The 19,018-nt window shown below is 44.3% G+C and overlaps 2 long non-coding RNA genes across 2 annotated transcripts; both read left to right on the top strand.

The window, feature by feature from the left end:
• The first annotated feature begins 1,417 nt into the window (after window positions 1-1,417).
• LOC145715285 (uncharacterized) lies at window positions 1,418-3,024 on the top strand. The gene is made up of 3 exons (XR_014137251.1): window positions 1,418-1,473; window positions 2,702-2,779; window positions 2,936-3,024. It is a non-coding gene; the product is annotated as an uncharacterized LOC145715285 (long non-coding RNA).
• Window positions 3,025-3,213: 189 nt separating this feature from the next.
• LOC145715286 (uncharacterized) lies at window positions 3,214-4,375 on the top strand. The gene is made up of 3 exons (XR_014137252.1): window positions 3,214-3,331; window positions 3,437-3,528; window positions 4,222-4,375. It is a non-coding gene; the product is annotated as an uncharacterized LOC145715286 (long non-coding RNA).
• The last annotated feature ends 14,643 nt before the right edge of the window (window positions 4,376-19,018 follow it).

The raw sequence follows: 19,018 nt of genomic DNA, 5'->3' as shown, positions 1-19,018 counted from the left end.
TCTGAATTGCAGTACAGTGAGGTCTACTGAGCTGTTTTCTTGCAAGGACACGGCGGTGGGGTGGGTCTAGGGTGGGTGTCACTGGTTCTGGGTGGGCACCCACCTTACCGCCGCCCTCAGCCTAACGGCCAAGGAGGAGATACCGTGCGGACGGCCATGTGGCCCCGGTAGGCGTGACACTAAGGACTTCTCCAGGCCTTGCCCCAGCTTCATGAAGAAGGGGCAAGGGACGGAGCAGGCAGTGGCTCACGGCATGGACGTTCCTGTGCTGAATGCTCTGGTGCCCGTAGTGAGGCCTCTGGAGAAAGGGTGTACAAGCCACCACAGACTGTGCGATACCGGGACCTCGCAATTCAGGCCTGGAAGGTGACAGCGCTGAAGAGGACATGCGGCAAACGGGGGCCACGCTGGCACCTTGGCACTCGCTCCAGAGCCTGGACCGGCCATTGGCGCGCGCTTGCTGGCGGCCAGCACCCTGTCTTGCTGTCTTGCAACTGATTGCTCCCCGAACCTGGCCAGCTGGCCTGACCTGCCCTGGAACCACTTCGCCCCCAGGCCGCATGCGCACACTCTTCACTGCCTCTGTCTCGGCCCCGCCTCCACAGCAGCCACAGCCAATGCGGAGTCCTCAAATCCCAGAGCCTGTGCGCCTGCGCGCAACTTTGGCGGGCTGAGGCGGGAGCCTTCAGGGAGCTAATGGTCTTGCGGCCAAGGCTCTCCCCACCTGCTGCCGTTTCCTGTCCTTGTCCTGAGGCTGCCCTAGCTACACTGGGGCCGGGCCCGAGCGTCATGGCCAGCGTGTCGCGGTCCGGACAAAGCGGAGATTCCCGTCGACCCTGGGCCCTGATCATCCTGGATGCGAAAGGTGGAGAGTCCCGGCCCCGCGGGAATGCAGGGGCGCTGGAGGGCGTGGGCTGGCCGCAGTCCCCAGGTTCAGGGGCGGCAAGCGCCCATCCTGTGCAGGAAGCCCAGGCCGGGTGTGAGATACAGGTGGCAAGCCCAGCGGAGGAATTGGTGCTGATATTGGATGACGGAATGGTGGCGGCTGAGGTGGTGATCGGGGAGGAGGAAGAGGACGGCGAGGCGACCAAGGATGAGGTGGCTGGAGAGGAGAATTCTGAGGAAGCCAAGCCAGAAGCAGAGGACATGCACGAGGAGGAGGAGGTGGAAGTTGAGAGACAGCAGCAGGAGGAGATTCAGGAGCAAGAGGAGAAGCGCGAGGCAGATGCAGAGGCGGAGGAGGGGCCCCAGCTCTCACAGCCGCTGCAGCAGCAAGAGCCAGCGCTGCGTCCTGCCTCAGCCCAGGACCCGCTGGCAGCGCTGGAGCGTCTTCAGCTGGAGATCAGCGCTGGGAATGCCCAGGATTCCAGGGCCTTATGGCGGCTGAAGCGCAGGATTCTTCGGAGACGGATTTCTCACTTGGATCACAGAAGGGCCATCATCAAGCACATCCCTGGCTTCTGGGCCCAGGCGGTATCCTTCCTTGTGCTGGTGGGTGATGGCGGGGGCTGTTGTGCAGGAGGGCTGGGCACTGAGAGCAGGGTGCCTCAGGGCGATGGCCCCCAGAGAGGAGAGCTGGGGAATGGTCCCTGGCCCTGGGTTGGTGTGGTCTGGGATCCAGTGTAAGGCCTTGGACAGGGGCGGTTGTTGGGGATTGGGGGACTTGGTGACTGGGTCAGTTTCCTCTAGGTCTCCGCCGACGTTGGCCTGCAGGCTGGTCTCAAATATTACTTGCAGACACGAGCCATGTGTCCCCATGCTACCAGAGCTAGGGTAGCACAAAGCAGCCTTCACTCAGAGCAGATAAGGCAAGGAAATATTTCGCTGCAAAATGGGAGAGTTACGCAGGCCGCACACCCACCTTCACATTCACAGGCTGTGCACGTTTCCTAGCAGTTCCTTCAAAAGAGAGCATTTCAGACACACACTCATGACCTTTAGTGGAACCACGCCACACCCCTTTGCCAGACAGTAGGACGACTGAGACCCACTCCGAATGGGGTACAAGCTGCCTCCTCAGACCCTGACACACACACACACACACACACACACACACACACACACACACACACACACAGAGAGAGGATTCTCTCCTGGTATCTCCACCCCTGCTTCCCTCTCTGTCCTCAGGCTCCGGCTCGGTCCCACCCATGTCTTTCTCTCCGGACTGGCTGTGTCACTGTGTCTAATCCTTTTCCCTCCTCGACCTTCCTCGTCCGTGCTTCTCGATCTCTTTCTCCCTCCCACACCCTCTGCTTGCAGCGTAAGTGTGCAGTCGGGTTCCTGTAAGCCATGTTATTCCATCTGGACTCAGGAGGCTGGTGACAACATAGGTCTTCACGGGAATATGCCAAGAAACCCAGCCGTGAGGAGGGGTCAGAGCACATGCCGACATCACAAGCTATGATGGGCTGCTGGCAGCCCACACAGGTCAGATATAGGAAGGAACTGTGAGGCGTGCAGGCAGTGGAGTCTCTCCCTGCTGTGTGCAGACAGCGTGGGAGGTACAGGAAGCCAACGGACTGCCCAGTGTCGATGGGGTCTGATGCATCTGCAGAGGCTGAGGAGTGTGGGGACTAGTGTTTCCTGGTCTTTCTGCACATGCCGTGATCTAGTCCCTTGCTCTTAGCCTGGGAGGGTTGGAGGGGGGCTGTGTCTGTTTCCACAGCATCTGAAGGCACAGCTCCTTGACACAGCACAGATTCTGAATCACCCCCAGTTGTCGGCCATGATCGGTGCCCAGGACAAAGACGTGCTCAGCTACGTGGTCGACTTGGAGGTGAGACCGGGGAGGCTGTGGCTGGGGGCCGTCCCGTCGGGGGTGGGATTTGGGCAGGAGAGGGTGAGGCAAAGGTGCTCACCCTCACAGCCAGGCAAGTAGCTCAGGACCCCGAGGGAGGACACTTGCCCCCTCCTGTCCCATTGCTCACGGCAGGTGGAAGAAGTGGGCCATCCCAAGTACCGCTGCAGAGTGATGTTTTCCTTTGGGGCCAACCCGTACTTCCGGAACCCAGTGATCATTAAGGAGTATCAGCTGAGCTTTGCTGGTAGGGTGTGGGTCCCATGATGGTGCGGGGCAGGGGGATGAGGAGCATGAATCAGGGGCAGGAGGGAGGGGGAGGGGGAGGGGCAGGTGGGTGGGGAGGAGGCCATCAGCTTGCTCCTCAAATCCTCTCTTCCTGCAGGCTACAGGACATCGCGTTCCACTCCAGTCCAGTGGTTCTGGGATGATGAACGTGGAGCTCCCAGTCGCAGGCATGACCCCACCAGCCTTAACTTGTTCAACTGGCTGTGTGAGCACAGCTGCCCAGGGGCGAACAGGATTGCCGAGGTGGGGCCCCTGAGGCCTTCCTCAGCAGTGGGGATGTGGGTGGCCCCCGGCCAGAGAGGAGAGTGGGCTATGCCCAATGTGGCGCCGGCCTGTGTCCTCTTCCAGATCATCATCGAGGACCTGTGGCCCAATCCCCTGCAGTACTACCTGAGGGAGGAAGGGACCAGAAGACAGTGATCTGACGTGCTCACGTGTCGGTGAGAACCCCAGTATGCGGTGTGTTGACCTGCGTGTTGTATGGGCAAGGGAACGTGGGCCACACATTGGCTTGGAAATGGAAGGTCCGCCGACACAGGGACACAGGTAGCATGGGGAGAGAGTGGGAGGATGACAGGGGACCTGCAGAGACTCAGCTGCAAACACACAGAGGGTCGAAGCCTGCAAACCAGATGCAGTTGTGCTGTGGGCTGGGGCTTTGGAGAGCAACTCGGGAGGAGCAGTGCTTCACCACAAATGCTCCCCGTGGATGTCCGCCCTGTCCCGGGCTTCCCCCTGCTCCTTCAGTCTGGATTTGCCTGCCAGTCTTTGGGTCAGGAGCTGCCGTGTCCCCAGGCGCCACTGTGGTGAGAATCTCGCACTTCCTTCCATGTGCCCCACCACGCCATGTCCTCCCGCAACCCGACAGCCATTCTTAGAACTGGTCCAAGGCCATTGGGGGCTGGAAATGAATCCCTGGGTGAGAAAGCAAGGGGGATCGCAAAAGGGCGAGGCACAAGAGTGACACCATCTGGGATGTATTTGCAAATATCCCGTATCATTCTTGGTGTCTGTTGCGTGGGGGCGCGTGTGTGCGCGTGTACGCAAATGTGTCTGCGTGTGCCCACATGCGTCAGGTGCTCTGCATCTGTGTGGGCGTGAATCGTGCAGAGCTTCTATCTTTGCCCATGCAGAAACAATGGAGGACGCCACCAGTGCTGGAAGAGATGGGTGGATGAGTCTCCTGTCTTCTACGTGCCCCGGAGAGAATTGAGGAAGAGATAACGTGTGGCAGCCTTGAAGAGTTTCCACGATGTTTATGTGGACACATACAGGAAGCTAAAAACCCTTCTGTTTTTGGTGTGTGTGTGTGTGTGTGTGTGTGTGTATGGGGACCTGAGGAGGGACGATGAGGAAGGGACCTGAGTGTGACTGTCCTGCCGCTGCCCGGGTGATTCTGTGTGTGCGGGAGAGGTGCAGTACTGGGGTGGGGCCTGTGTTGCCATGTGCACAGAGGCCTGCCTTCTTGGGCAGGAAGAGCCTGGAAGGAGGAGGAGGAAGAGACAGACCTGTTATTTGGAGATTTATTGTATAGGCCAGAGCCGAAAGGCAGGGAAGGGGATTGCACAGTGGGACCAAATTGGTCCATTGGGTCCTGGTACAGTGTGGCCAGGACTCGGGGGGTTTCAGCCAGGACCCTTGATCCCAGAGGGGTGCTGTGTCCTTGGTGAGATAGAATCCAGTCAGCAAAGCCTCCAGTCAGGATCAGAGCTAAGACCACATGTCCCCGGACAACTCAGGAGCAGGCAGGCTTCTCATAGTCGATGCCAGTATACCTTGCTGCTGCCTCCCACACCCGGGGCTCCTTTGACCCCGAGCCCTGTCCTCAGACAGTGGCTCAGGATGGGAGATGTGTGAGGGGGAGGGGCAGGTGTGGGTTGTGGGCAGCAGCGAGGCTTATGAGTGGGATTTCATGCAGAGAGTACGCGTGAGGGCAGAGATCCAGCGTGAGTTCCTGCGAGTGTGTGTGGGCATCTGTGGCAAAATGGGCCTGAGATCCGGGGTGGTGCTGGCAGTGTGAGCGTGCATATGTTCGTGCGATTGTGTAGCGGTGTGTCTCTGTCTGTGCAGGAGTGGGTGGTTAGGCCACTGGAGAGACAAGGAGAGACACAGCGGTCTGTGTGAATGAGGTGCTTATGTGGGACGGTCAGGTGCCAGAATACAAGAGTGCAGTCCCTTCCCTCCTGAGTCCTGACAGTAATCGCTGGGATGGGTGCAATTGTTGCTGGTGGAGCTTTGCCCCATCCCTAGCACAGACCTCTCTGGCAAGCAGCCAACTGCTCTGTAAGGAGTACCCCAGCACTCACGTCTTCGCAGGTGAGGCTCATCTCAGTCCTTTCTAAGCTCCAGGCCTGCCTGGGACCTCTGCACAGAATGCTAAGGCTGCACAAGTCCATCGTTCCCTATGTGGCCGAGGCAGCCTTTGTCCAGGCACTCAGGCAAAGGAACACAGGCTGCCTGGGACGAGGCGACCTCCCTGAGCGCCTGCTGGTGTTTGCACTTGGGAGTCTTCTCACAAGTCTCACATGGCGTGTTGGACACACGGCTTAAGCCTGTGGACACAGAGGAAGAGCATCACCCGACTCATCACGGCTGATGATGTGAGGGCAGAGGGCACACGGGAGAGGATGGCGTGTTCGTGGCTTTTAAGAGCCCCACCTCCCCACGACCCTCCCCTCTGTTGGCTTGCAATCTGGGCCACCCATCCGTAACCTGAGGTCATTTCAGAAACAGCGAAGTTCACACAAGGGCATCAGTACTAGGACTCCTTCAGGAGTCTTGTGGGTGTGAGTGAGTGATCAAATTGTTTAATCAAAAATTAGGTATTTTGTTTTGTTTACAATTTTATTTCCAACATTCATTCTAAAAATTGTTATGCTTTAATATATGATTTTTAAAAAACTCCTTCAAAATATGATTTGATATTCGATCTTGCAAAAAAACCTCTTAAATTTTTATTTATTGAAAATTCGATGACAAGTTTGAGGTCAATATTTAAAAGTTTCTCAAATTCATTCCATCTGACAATATTGTCGTAATTGCTGATATTGTATTTGATTTTAAAATGGCTCAACTTATCTTTTTAAAAGTAATTTATTTTGAAAGAGAGAGAGAGAAAGAGAGAGAGAGAGAGAGGGAGAATACAGAGGAGAGGCACAGAGACAGTGAGATAGAATCTCAAACATAAATTAGAAATCCAAAAGCTCTGAAGAAACAAAAGTCCAGGACCAGATTAATTCTACTATAAACTTAAAGAAATGTTACTCCCTGTTCTTCTCAAAGGAATTCCAACTTCATTCTAGGAGACCAGCATTAACCTTATATCAAAATCAGAATACTACTCCACTAAGAAAAAGAACTACAAGCCCATATGTTTAATGAACATAGATGCAAATATCCTCAAGAAAATACTTGCATACTGACTGTAATAATACATTATAAAAAAGTATTCACCACAATTGAGGTAGATTTATTCCTAGTTTGCAAGTATAGTCCAATATTCCCAAATCAATTAACATGTTACAGTACACCAATAAGATAAAGGAGAAGAACCCCATTATCATTTCAATAGCTGCAGGAAAAGCATTTGAAGAAGTACAACATCCATTCATGATAAACACCCTCCGCAAATTAGGTTTAGAGGAAAAATACCTCAACATAATAAAGGCCATCTATGAAAAACTCATAGCTAAAATCTTTCTTAATGGGGAAAACCTGAAAGCTTTTCCCGTAAGCTTAGGAAGAAGACAAGGATATCCACTCCCACCACTTTTTTATTCAGCACAGTACTAGAACTCCTAGCCACAGCAATTAGACACTAAAAAGAAGTAAAAGGCGATGGAATCAATAAAGAAGAAGAAAAATGGTCTCGATTTATAGAGGACATGATACTCTACTGTAAAACCTGAAAGATTCCACGGACAAAACTGTGATAACTGAAGAACGAATTCAGTAAAGTCATAGGATGCAATCAACACAAAGAAACCTGTTGCATTTCTATACACTAATAATGAAGCTGCAGAAAGACAAATTAAGAAACAATCCCATTTATAATTGGACCAAAAAAATAAGATATCTAGGGGTAAACTTATACAAAGAGGTGAATAACCCATACTCTGAAACCTATTAAATAAGGTTGAAAGAAACTGAAGTCAACACAAAGAAATGGATAATTCCATGTTCATGGATTGAAAGGGCAAATAATGTTAAAATGTCTATGTTACCAAAGCGATCTACATATTTAATGTAACCCCAATGAAAACACCAACGGCATTTCTCACAGAACTAGAACAAACAGTCCTAAACTTTATATGGGACCACCAAAGAACCTGAAGAGCAAAGTAATCTTAAACAAACAAACAGACAGACCGACAGACAGACAGACAAACACTGGAGGCATCACAAACTCCAGATATCAAGTTATACTACAAAGCTGTAGTTAATCAAAACTGCATGGTACTGGGACAAATTGGAATGTAGACCAATGGCACAGAATAGAATACCTAGAAATAAACCCACAACTATCTGGTCTATTAATCTTTGACAGAGGAAGAAAGCATATAAAATGGGAAAAAGGTATTCTCTTCAGCAAATGGTGTTGGAAACCTGGACAGAAATATGGAAAAGAACGAAACTGGACCACTTTCTTACAAAACACATTAAAATAAATCCAAAATGGATTAGAGACATAAATTCTGACCCTGATACCATAAAAATTCTAGAAGAGAACACAGGCAGTAATTGTTTGACATTAGCCAAAGAAACGTTTTCTAGGTATATCTCCTGAGACAAGGGAAACAAAAGCAAAAATAACTATTGGGATTGCATCCACACAAAAAGCTTCTGCACAGCTAAGGAAAAAATCCACAAAAATGAACGGCAACCTACACAACGGGACAAGATATTTGCCAATGACATATCCAGTAATGGATTAGTATCCACTACATAAAGAACTTACAAAACTCAATACTGAAAAACGAAATTATCCAATTAAATAATGGGCAGAAGACCTTAACAGACACTCCTCCATGAAGACATGCAGATGGCCAACAGACACGTGAAAACATGTTTATCATCACTTACCATCAGGAAATTGCAAGTCAAAAGGACAATGAGATACCACCTCACACTTGTTGGAATAGCCTAACTCAGCAACACAATGAACAACAGGTGTTGATGAGGATATGGAAAAAGAACTTTTGCACTGTTGATAGGAATGCAAACTGGTGCAGTCAGTGTGGAAAACATAGTAGGTTCCTCAGAACGTGAAAAATACAACTGCAGCAATCACACTACTGTGTGTTTAGCCAAAGGATACAGAAACGATAATTCAAAGAGATACAAGAACCCTGATAATTTTGGCAGCATTATCTAAAATAGCAAAGATAAGGAACAGCCACGCGTCCATCAAATGATGAATGGATAAAGATTTAGTATGTATATATGATGTGGTATTATAATGTGGTATTATACACACATAATTATATGATGTGGTATATTATGTATAATACCCACACACAGTGGAATAGCACTCAGCCATGTAAAATAATGAAATCTTGCCATCTGCAACAGCATGAATGGAGCTAGAGAGTATAATGCTAGGCAAAAGAAGTCAGTCAGAGAAAGACAGATACCATATGATTTCATTCATAGGTGAAATTTAAGAAACTAAACAAATGATCAAAAGTTGGGGAAAAAGAGTAATAGACAAATCAAGAAACATACACTTAATTATAGATAACAAACTGATGGTTACCAGTGTTGGGGGGGGTGCAGATGTAGTGAGTGAAATATGTGATGGGGATTAAGGAGTGCACTTGTTGCCATGAGTACTGGGTATTGTAAGGGATTGCTGAATTAGTATATTGTACATCTGAAACTAATATAACACTATATGTGAAAAAATAGGGGCTTCTAGGTGGCTCAGTTGGTTGACCATCCAACTTTGGCTCAGGTCATGATCTCGCAGTTCGTGGGTTCAAGCCCTACATTGGGTCACTGGTGTAGGCATCACGCCCACTTCAGATATGCTATTCCTCTCTCTCTGACCCTGCTTGCATTCTCTCAAAAATAAATAAGATATTGTTTAAAAAACGTAAAATATTTAAAAATAAATTCAATTTATAAGAAAAGGAAAAAAAAAAAAAAAACTTTAGAGCACCTAAATAAATTACTGGATTTTCTGATATTTTAGGTATCAGGAAATTCATTTGTTTGCATATGTGTTATTATGTCTTTTTAGGTATTCTCTGTCCTGTCCTGTTTTAATAATAATAGCAGTAATAATAGTATTCTATATAAGGGGTGTTTGCTATGTTTCAGATATTGTTCTAAACTCTTTATATGATTATTATATTCATCTCTTGGTCTTACATATATGAGAACTAAAGCACAAAAGCATTAAAAAAAACTGTGCCGATGATCATACACCTAGTACTGGTGAGACAGGATGTAAACTTGGGTACGCTGGCACTAGAGGACACTATTTCATGCCACCTCTCAGTTCCATCACATGCCACCTGTGTTGACCTTGGGAGCAGACAAGTTCCTTAACCTCTGAACTTCTTCAATTTGCTGATGTGTAAAAGGAGGTTAATAGTAACCCCTCCCTCCTAGGGCCCTTAGGAGAATGACATGAATTACTTGTGAAATGTTCAGAACCTCCCCTGGTATGAGTAAGAACTAAGTAAGTGTTGGCAAGAAACATCTCAGCCAGGCTAGCTGGTCCCCAAGTCTTACGCATTTGCTCCAGTGTTAGACTTATGGGGTTAGTCTAGTTTTTCAAAGAAATGACTCGCATCGCTTTCATTCTCTTGCTGCTTTTTCTTAAACCAGTGTAGTCATTTACATTGCCTCCAAAACATTCATTGTCTATTTTATTGGCATATGTACATAGGATTTTTTCATAACAAAAAGCTCTATAATGTTACCATGTTTTCCTTTAATAATTTGGTTTCCTTGAATTTTCTGTTTAAAAGAAAAATGCTTTAATTTTACTGATTTTATCTTGGGTAACTTTATAATTTCTTGGTTAAATACAAAAGTTTTTGTATTTAAGGAAAACATCTAACACTTTAAAGTGGCCCTTGTACAGCTTTGATCATACCTGACAATTACTGATTGGTGCTATTCCTAATCAACCTGCTTTTGGGGGGTTATCCCAATCACATTGTTCAGTGAGCTCCTCTCTGGGTCACATTTGTTCCCTCTCCAATTGCTCTCTCAGGCTACTCTCACCTCAGGGGCTTCTCTTCTAAGACTGAAATTCTCTTGACTCTGTTTATCTCCTTCCAACAAATGTCAATTATACATAACTGCGATGAAGGAAGGGAGATCAGATTTTTCATGAGTCTTCCTGATGAAGTTATATGATCCAGGCTCACAAGGTAAACAATTTATCATTCTCCCATACGAACAAGAAATAATTAGAATTATAGTCAGAGAATTGGCACCATTTGCCATAACAGAAGTAAAAGGAGAAGGAGGTGGAAGGGGGGAAGGAAGGAAGGAAGGAAGGAAGGAAGGAAGGAAGGAAGGAAGGAAGGAAGGAAGGAAGGAAGGAAGGGGGGAACTTAACGAGAGACATGAAAGAAATATGTGAATAAGCCTTTCAGAAAACTTTAAACTCTTCTGAGAGATATTTAAAAAAAAGCTTGGGGCACCTGGGTGGCTCAGTTGGTTAAGCGTCCGACTTCAGCTCAGGTCACGATCTCGCGGTCCATGAGTTCAAGCCCCGCGTAGGGCTCTGGGCTGATGGCTCAGAGCCTGGAGCCTGCTTCCGATTCTGTGTCTCCCTCTCTCTCTGCCCCTCCCCCATTCATGCTCTGTCTCTCTCTGTCTCAAAAATAAATAAACGTTAAAAAAAATTTTTAAATAAAAAAAATTAAAAAAAGCTTAAATATAAACATTCCTTGTGTTGGAATAGGAAAAGTTATTATTGTAAGAATGCCAACCATCTCTAAATTACTATGTAAATTTGTTGCAAGCCCAATAAAATATGGATTTTTTAAATCAGATCAGCTGGTTCTAAGATTTTGTATAAATATCAAAATTCAAGCTGATCCAGAAAACAGTTTCTGAAAAGGAAGCATATGAATTAGGTGAGTTCTACCAGATGATAAATTATGTTATAAAGCAAATGTGGCTAAGCCCAATGAATGAATCGTCATAGAGAATCCAGAACTAGGTTCAAAGCATATGCAAATTTAGTATATAGCTAAGTGAACCTTTGAAAGCAAATGCATTATTCGAATAATAGTAACAATGATACTATTCATGAAGTTTCAGTACTTTTCTTATACGTGTCTTAATTTGTATAATTTCATATTATTATATGTTATAATATTGTTACCAATGTTATATGTTTTCTTATAAAAATGCATCTATAAAATCCTAGGAGAAAACAAGAAAGTTATTTTTCTATTCTCTATTGGGATAAGCCTTCTTAATATTTACTGAGCACTTGTTGCTAAGATTTTTTAAGCACTTACGTATTTATTTATTTACTTATTTAATTTCCACACTGTGGTAATGTCCGTTTCACAAAAGAGAAAGCAAAGAACAAAAAAGGTAAAGGGACTTTATTTGTTTCCCTATAGCTCAAGATGGAAGTACATAGTCAGATAGTTTTACTCTAGAGCGTGTGTTCTCAACCGTGATGATCACAACTGACAAACACCAGAGAGAGCAGAAACAATGGTGGAGCCCAGTGGAAGGCCCTGGGCTCAATACCTCCTTGGCCTTAAAAGGTAGGCAGTATCTGCCTGCACTTGTCCACAGATGGGCCATTGGTAGCATAGGCATAAAAATGTCTTGGCATCATTACTTAACCTGTGAACAAGTGGCAGTATGGTCCTGGTTGCAGAGAAAGAAATTTTGCCTACTACCAGGAAGCGATGTGTGAGAGGCAGTCTTACAAACTGTAAATTAGTTAGGCTGTACCTGGCAGCACCTTAACCTGGAAATACAAAATTCCATTATAAACAACCGATGCGTTTCCCCCCAAGAGTAAAAAAAAAAATTAAAAAAATTAAAAAAAAAAAAAAAAGCCCAGGAGGCAAGCTTACCCCATACCTGCAAGGAGGATGGCTTCCCACATGCTTTGTTTAAGAAGTATCTATTATGTGGATCAAAGGAAACTATAACTTTCTTAGGTAAGATTTATGTGTCAAAGCGTTCATTTTTGCCAACGCTCCAACACAGTCATCTGCAGAATCACTTTAAATCTCATCTCACTGCCTCCCCCAGTTTTATTACAAATGGAGAAGATATTTTTTTTATGTAAGTCAATCTATGAAGACCTAGGAGAAAACATGGGGGAATTATTCTTATAATACAGAATGACAACGATCTTTCTAAAATAGGGGTGGATATTAAGCTCAGATGTAATGATAGTAGAGAAGGATCATTTTTATTATATTGAATATATATATTTTTTTAATTTTGTAAAGAAAAAATAAAGCCAAAAAAAAAAAAAAAAAGGGAAAAAGAAAAAATAAAGTGAGGTGCCTGGGTGGCTTGGTAGGTTAAGCGTCCAAATTCAACTCAGGTCACGATCTCATGGTTTGTGGGTTTGAGCCCTGCATCTAGCTCTTTGCTGACAGCTCAGAGTCTGGAGGCTGTTTCAGATTCTGTGTCTCCCTCTCTCTCTTCTCCTTCCCTGTTCGCACTCTCTCTCTCTCAAAAAATAAATAAACATTAACTTTAAAAAAAGAAAAAAAAAAGAAAATAAAGGCAAATGAAAATTAGTGGAAATATTTGCACCACCAATAGAAACACAGAAGACAAATTCCCATAATGCTTGTATTGCTTTTTTTTTAAGCCACACTGTAAAACAAAACACAAATCCAATAGAAGGAATAGAGGAAAGAAAAAGGAAGTTCACCAGAAAACAAGCATAAATGACTTTTAAACAATGTCAAGATGTACAACCACAATTTTAGAAAGCAATTGTAAATAAAAATGAAATACTACTACTCATCTATTGGACAAAAACTTTGGTAATGCACACTATAGATAAGGGAAGAGGAAAAAGGCATTTCAGAAATGTAATTGGCTAACTGGTACCTCTTGTTTGGAAGACAGTTAAACATGATAATGGTAAAAATAACAGTAATAACATTCATTGAGTGTTTGGCATGTTGGACAGACACTGACCTCTTTCACATATTTTAATTTAATTATTCCTCATAACAACCAAATGGAGTGCTTTATATTACTACCCCTCTGAGAAATCAGAGGCACAAGAAGATTAAGTCATGTGTTGTGAATGGAGTAGCTGAGTTCAAATCAGTATTAAAAATTCAGTTCAAAATACCAAACTTGACAAAACCCATAAAAATTCAAACTATTTATACCTGTTATCTGTATACCTTCATGAGGGTTAGGTTTTTCCCTACAACACAGAACAAGGAAGAACTATGATTTCAATAGGGTACAAGTGGATTTCTCTCCCAAATAAGTGAAATTTGGAGGTATACAGCTCAAGTCTGACTGGGCAGCTATATTCTATGAAGTGCAAAGAAATCTAGTTCCTACCAGCTCTTGCTGGAAGAATCTCAGTTCACTTTCCATCCAAATGGTTTGGCCCTAGAGTTCAGGATCCAAGGCCGCATGTGAATGACATCAAAGAAAAAATAAAGGACACCAGGCACACAGCTGTCTCAACTTTCTCAGAAAAGCTGCCACATGACACTTCCTCTTATATTGCTTTGGCTGCAAGGGAAGCTGGGGTATGTAGTCCTAATTCCGAGTGCCCGTAGGCACAGCTAAGCGCTGGTAATAACCAGCAAAGGAAGGAGGTGGAGGAATGGATGTGGAAGAGGTTCTTTCTGTCCTACTGATACCACAATTCCAGTTCTAGGAAATTTCCCAAGATTTTTACATTACAAATCATCCTTGATTTAGGATGGATAAAACCATTGTGAGTTGAAATTATGCTAAGTCAAAAATGCATTTAACACACATAATGTGCTGAATATCATAGTTTAGTCTAGCCTCTATTATGTGTGTTCAGAATAGTTGCATTAGCTGAAACTATGAGACATCATCTAACACACAGCCTATGTTACATTAAAGTTTAACTGTCTCATGTATTTCAGTGAATACTGTGTTGAAAGCATAAACACAACGGTTGTGTGAGTACAGAATGGCTGTAAGCATATAGATTGTTCACCACCATGATCATGTGGTGGACTGGGAGCTGTGGCTGGTTGCTCTGCCAGGCATCACAGGAGAGGGTCGTATCGCGTCTCATTAGCACTGGGAGAGGTCAAAAATTTAAACTTGAAGTACAATTTATCTTTTAAAACGTTTAAAGTTTATTCAAGTTTTGGAGACAAAGAGAGAGAGAAAGAGTGCGAGCAGGGGAGGGGCAGAGAGACAGAGAGAGACACAGAATCTCAAGTCAGCCCCAGGATGCAAGTTGTCAGCATAGCCTGAGGCAGGCTTGAACTCATGAACCGTGAGATCTTGACATGAACTAAAGTCAGATGCTTACACCACTGAGCCAGCCAGATGCTCTTGAAAGTACAATTTGTAAACAATGCTATCATTTTCACACCCTTGTGAAGTCCAATAACTATAAGTCAAACAATATTAAGCCAGCGACTGCTAATCCTCCATTCATCCTTGCAGATATATTTTTGATCATCTTATGCCTGCCAGTAAGCTGACCTCCATGGACTGCATCGTTTAGGCTTTCTTGTCCTCTGGCTTCCATCCATCGTTGGCAGGTATACTAATAGGTAGCCAGAGAGCAAAAGAAAAGCAGTCATTATATGTACTGTGAACTCTGGAATTTTGGCAGTGGCTTATTCCTCAGTCTATGGCCACATCTCCTGTTAGGTGGCTTCTCTCCCAGCTGTGGGCTCATTGGCTTCTAGTAACACTTGTCCTTTCCTTGTCCCTTGGTGCCTGGGAGAGGTGAAGTTCTTCTCTTGCTAGTCCCCAAGAACTCGACCACTTAGTTTTGAGCCCTTTTATCTCGCCAGCACCTGTGTTCACAGTTCCCCCATTAAACTCTTTCCAGGTAAGATTTTAGAGGCAACACCCACACTCTGCTGGACTCTGGCAGGCAAACATATGTACACTGCATATGTACACAAACATATGTTCACTGCAGCATATATAGTCTATAGTCGTAGACTAGAAACAAATTAAATACACATAAACAGGGGACAGATTAAATACCTCCAATGCAGCCAGGGTAGGAATACCATGAAGTATATTTAAAAAATAATGTCCCATTGGACCAGACACTTTAATTTTTAAGAGGGCAAATGGCATGGCATACCTTTTAACAATCACAAAAATCATGTATCTATAAAATGGAGAGCTGTAGATAATATCTTGGTACTATATATATATATATATATATATATGCCTAATATATATATATATTTTTTCATGTGAGGTATGCATATACCATAATATGCATATTATATACTTTGAGATTCTGGAAAAAAAACCCTACAAACTGTTAAAGGTGGTCTTCTTCTGGGGAAGGATAATGGAGGCCTAGAGAAGACATAGATTTACTTTCACTGAATAACTTTTTTTGCTACTATATGAATTTTTACCATGTGTATATTACCTTTAAAAAGCTCATCAAAGAAAAAAAAGTTTTCCTTAGGATACGTATAGGGAAGTTTATGAATATGACAATAACATTCCTCTGATATTTCAATATTGCAATTTGGATCCCAACTTCCTCCCCTCCCTACTCTGCCTGGTATCAGCAAGACAAGAAATAACAAGTATTGGTGAGAAGGTAAGAGAAAAAGTAACACCAATGCACTCTTGGTGGGGATGTAAATAGGTGCAGCCACTCTAGGGAACAGAATGCAGGTTCCTCAAGAAATTAAATCAGAAATACTACATCATCCAATAATTCCACTACTGGGTATTTACCCAAAGAAAAGGGAAACCCCAATTTGAAAAGACGCATGCACCTCTGTGTTTATTAAAGCATTATTTATGATAACCCAGCTATGGAAGCAGCCCCAGTGTCTGTCAACAGATGAATACATAAAGAAATGTAGTGTCCATAGAATGGAATATAATTTCATTGTAAAAAAAGGAATAAAACCTTGCCATTTGCAACAACATGTGTGAACCTAGAGGGTATTATGCTATGTGGGATTATTCCGATAAAAGGAAATACCATATAATTTCACTTTTATGTAGAAGCTAAAAGACAAAACAAAGAAAGAAACAGACAGATTCTTCAATACAGAGAACAAACTTGTGGTTACAAGAAGAGAAGTGGGTGGGGTGTGTAAGACAGGGAAAGGTGACTAAGAGTTACAAACTTCCTGTCATAAAGTACATAACTTACAGAGGTGAAAAGTACAGCACAGGAAATATAGTTCATATTATAACAACATGATATGGTGAAAAATGGTGATTACACTTACCATGGTGAGCACTGAATAATGTATAGAATTATCAAATCGCTATTTTACACACCTGAAACTAAAATAACACTGTATGTAATCTATACTTCAATAATAGAATTTTTAAAATGAAAAAAAAAAAGCATCTATTACCCTTGTTATCTGGGAAATTAAAAAAAAAAAGAGAGAATAGGTTAGATATTTGATAGTTATTTTAGCCTGCATTAAAATATGTACCAATTAAGATGCTGCATCAAAACATACCCATGGTGATGGGAAAGACATCTAGGTATAAAACAATAGGGCATCTTAAGGAATTTGCTGATAGTTGATCATGCGGGAGTCTAAGGGCATGAGCAACTGGCCCAGGACCAGTAAGGATGCAAAGGTGGGGGCAGGGTGTGGATGGGAAAGGTGTTTTCTATCATGCTGGAGTGTGGGGGAACCACAGCTTGGAAGGCAGTGATGTAATAACTTTTGCATGTTCCAAAGTCCACTCTAAGGGGAGTAGAGATATGAGCTCCATCATGAGGCTCCACTGATGCCAAGCAAAGATACAGAAGGGTGCGGCATAGAGGAAATGTGGTTGCCATAGTATCCACAGAAGTGAGTTACTAATTGAATCATACTGGTGAGGGAAGGAGAGGACTTACACTAGGATAAAGAATAAAACGTGCAGAAGGAAATTTTGGGAAAATGTGATCGTTTGAGGTTCTTTGTGAGATGACCTCTTTACAAAGTGTAGGACCCAGTCAAGAATCGGAATGACTCAATTTCCTATTTTTACCCTATTTATACCCTCTCCCTATATTCAGTGTGATTTTTCTCTACTGTGTAATGCCTGAACCTCTTGTGTCCTTCCTACTCCAACCTTGCCTAATTAATACCTACTCACTCTTTAAGGATTAGTTCAAGATAGCACGCCACCTGAAAAGTCCCTTACAACACTTCATCTCCTTCCCCTGAAGGCTGAGTTACATGGATTTTCCCTTCACACTCTCCTAATGCTCCATGCATCTTGGGATCATTACACCATAATATCTGCCTCCCCTACATGATTGTAAGCTCCTTGTGATTGTAAGCGCCTTGTGAGTAGGGTCTGCCTCCTCATCTCTAATGTCCCAAGCATATAGCACAGTGCTTCGTAGGACTCAGTTGGCTCTCAGTGACTGCCGAATGAATTAATGAATCTAGAGTGGGAATAGGAACATTTTTGTCTCTCATACTGGGGTTGGGGTTGAAAGTTGTGTTGAAAGGTGTGATTATGAGGTCTGAGTGAGAGTTTGAAAGTGTCTACAATCGAAGTTCTATCTATGAAATAAGAGTCATTTCCCAGGGAAAGGTGAAAAAGATAGGTTGAGGGAAATGATGGAGGTATGGAATAGCTGCTGTGGGGAGAAGACCGCTTAAGATTGGCAAGAAGCTCTGGGGGTAGGTTGCCATCAGCAACCATAAAATCATAGTGAGTGACCCTAGTGACTGTGAGTCCCTGTAACAGTTCACTGGGCTGAGTGAGACAGAGGATTGGCTGACAGAGAGGAGGACTCATCCAAGCTTCAAGGCCACCTAAGCCGATGCAGCAGAGGACTAGGAGGTTCCAACACAAAGTGACATACTGAGGTGTATACACTGCATTAGGAAGGGAAGTGGAGCCACAAGGGATGATATACAGGGAAATGAGAGGGAGGAAGTAGGGACCACAAGTCTCTATCAGGCTGAAGAAGAGAAGTTGTGAAGTCAAGTAGTGAGACACCTGGTTAGGGGAGGTTATCTTCTGAGATATTGGCACGGTAAGTTTCACATTCTAGCAGGAGACATCTGGATGATCATAGAGCTCAGAGCTCCATCACAGAAGTTAGCTACTGGAGGAAACTGACTCTTAAGGTTGTGGGAGCCAGAGAATTTAAAGAACACTGAAGCTACATTGCTAGAGCAATTTTACCAGGATTCTGAAATTGCCCACAACAGAGGCAGGAGCAACATGAGGAGAAAGAAGAGTAGGAAGGGATTCCAGAAATGTCCATGAAAAAAAGGGTGGCACTCTGGGATTGAATAGATGGACTAAGGAGGTGAAGGCAGGAATTTCAGGGGAGTAGAAAGATCATGGCCTGGAGGTGGTAACAAGGGGCCTGAGGATCACTATCCAGCCTCTCCCTTAACCCTGAAGGAACTTTCTCTCTGCTGGAGCAATGTCTCCAACCTCCACAACCTAGACAGCATTTATCTTTGTTCCTCATTCTGGCATCTTGATTCTGCTTGCTGAGACGTCTCTTAAATGGAGTCCCCTGTCTGATTCTTTTTTTTTTTCTCATGGGCATCACTACACGTCCCAGAATGTTATGACATCGAAACGAATATGGCCTGTTTTTCATTCCTTCATGTGACCAATAGGACCAACTCTACTGGACGTAGACTGAGTTTCACTCCAAATGATGATGGACTCAACATGCTACTTTGCCCAAGAAATATACTTGTATCTCAGAAGATTCTGCCAGAAGTTACAGTGATATCCAACCCACCCAACAGAGCTGGCAAT

The sequence above is a fragment of the Panthera onca genome, assembly GCF_046562875.1.
Source record: "Panthera onca isolate mPanOnc1 chromosome Y unlocalized genomic scaffold, mPanOnc1 haplotype 2 h2.ChrY_unloc_8, whole genome shotgun sequence".
Taxonomy (NCBI): domain Eukaryota; kingdom Metazoa; phylum Chordata; class Mammalia; order Carnivora; family Felidae; genus Panthera; species Panthera onca.
This window is presented reverse-complemented; position numbering and strand designations above follow the sequence as displayed.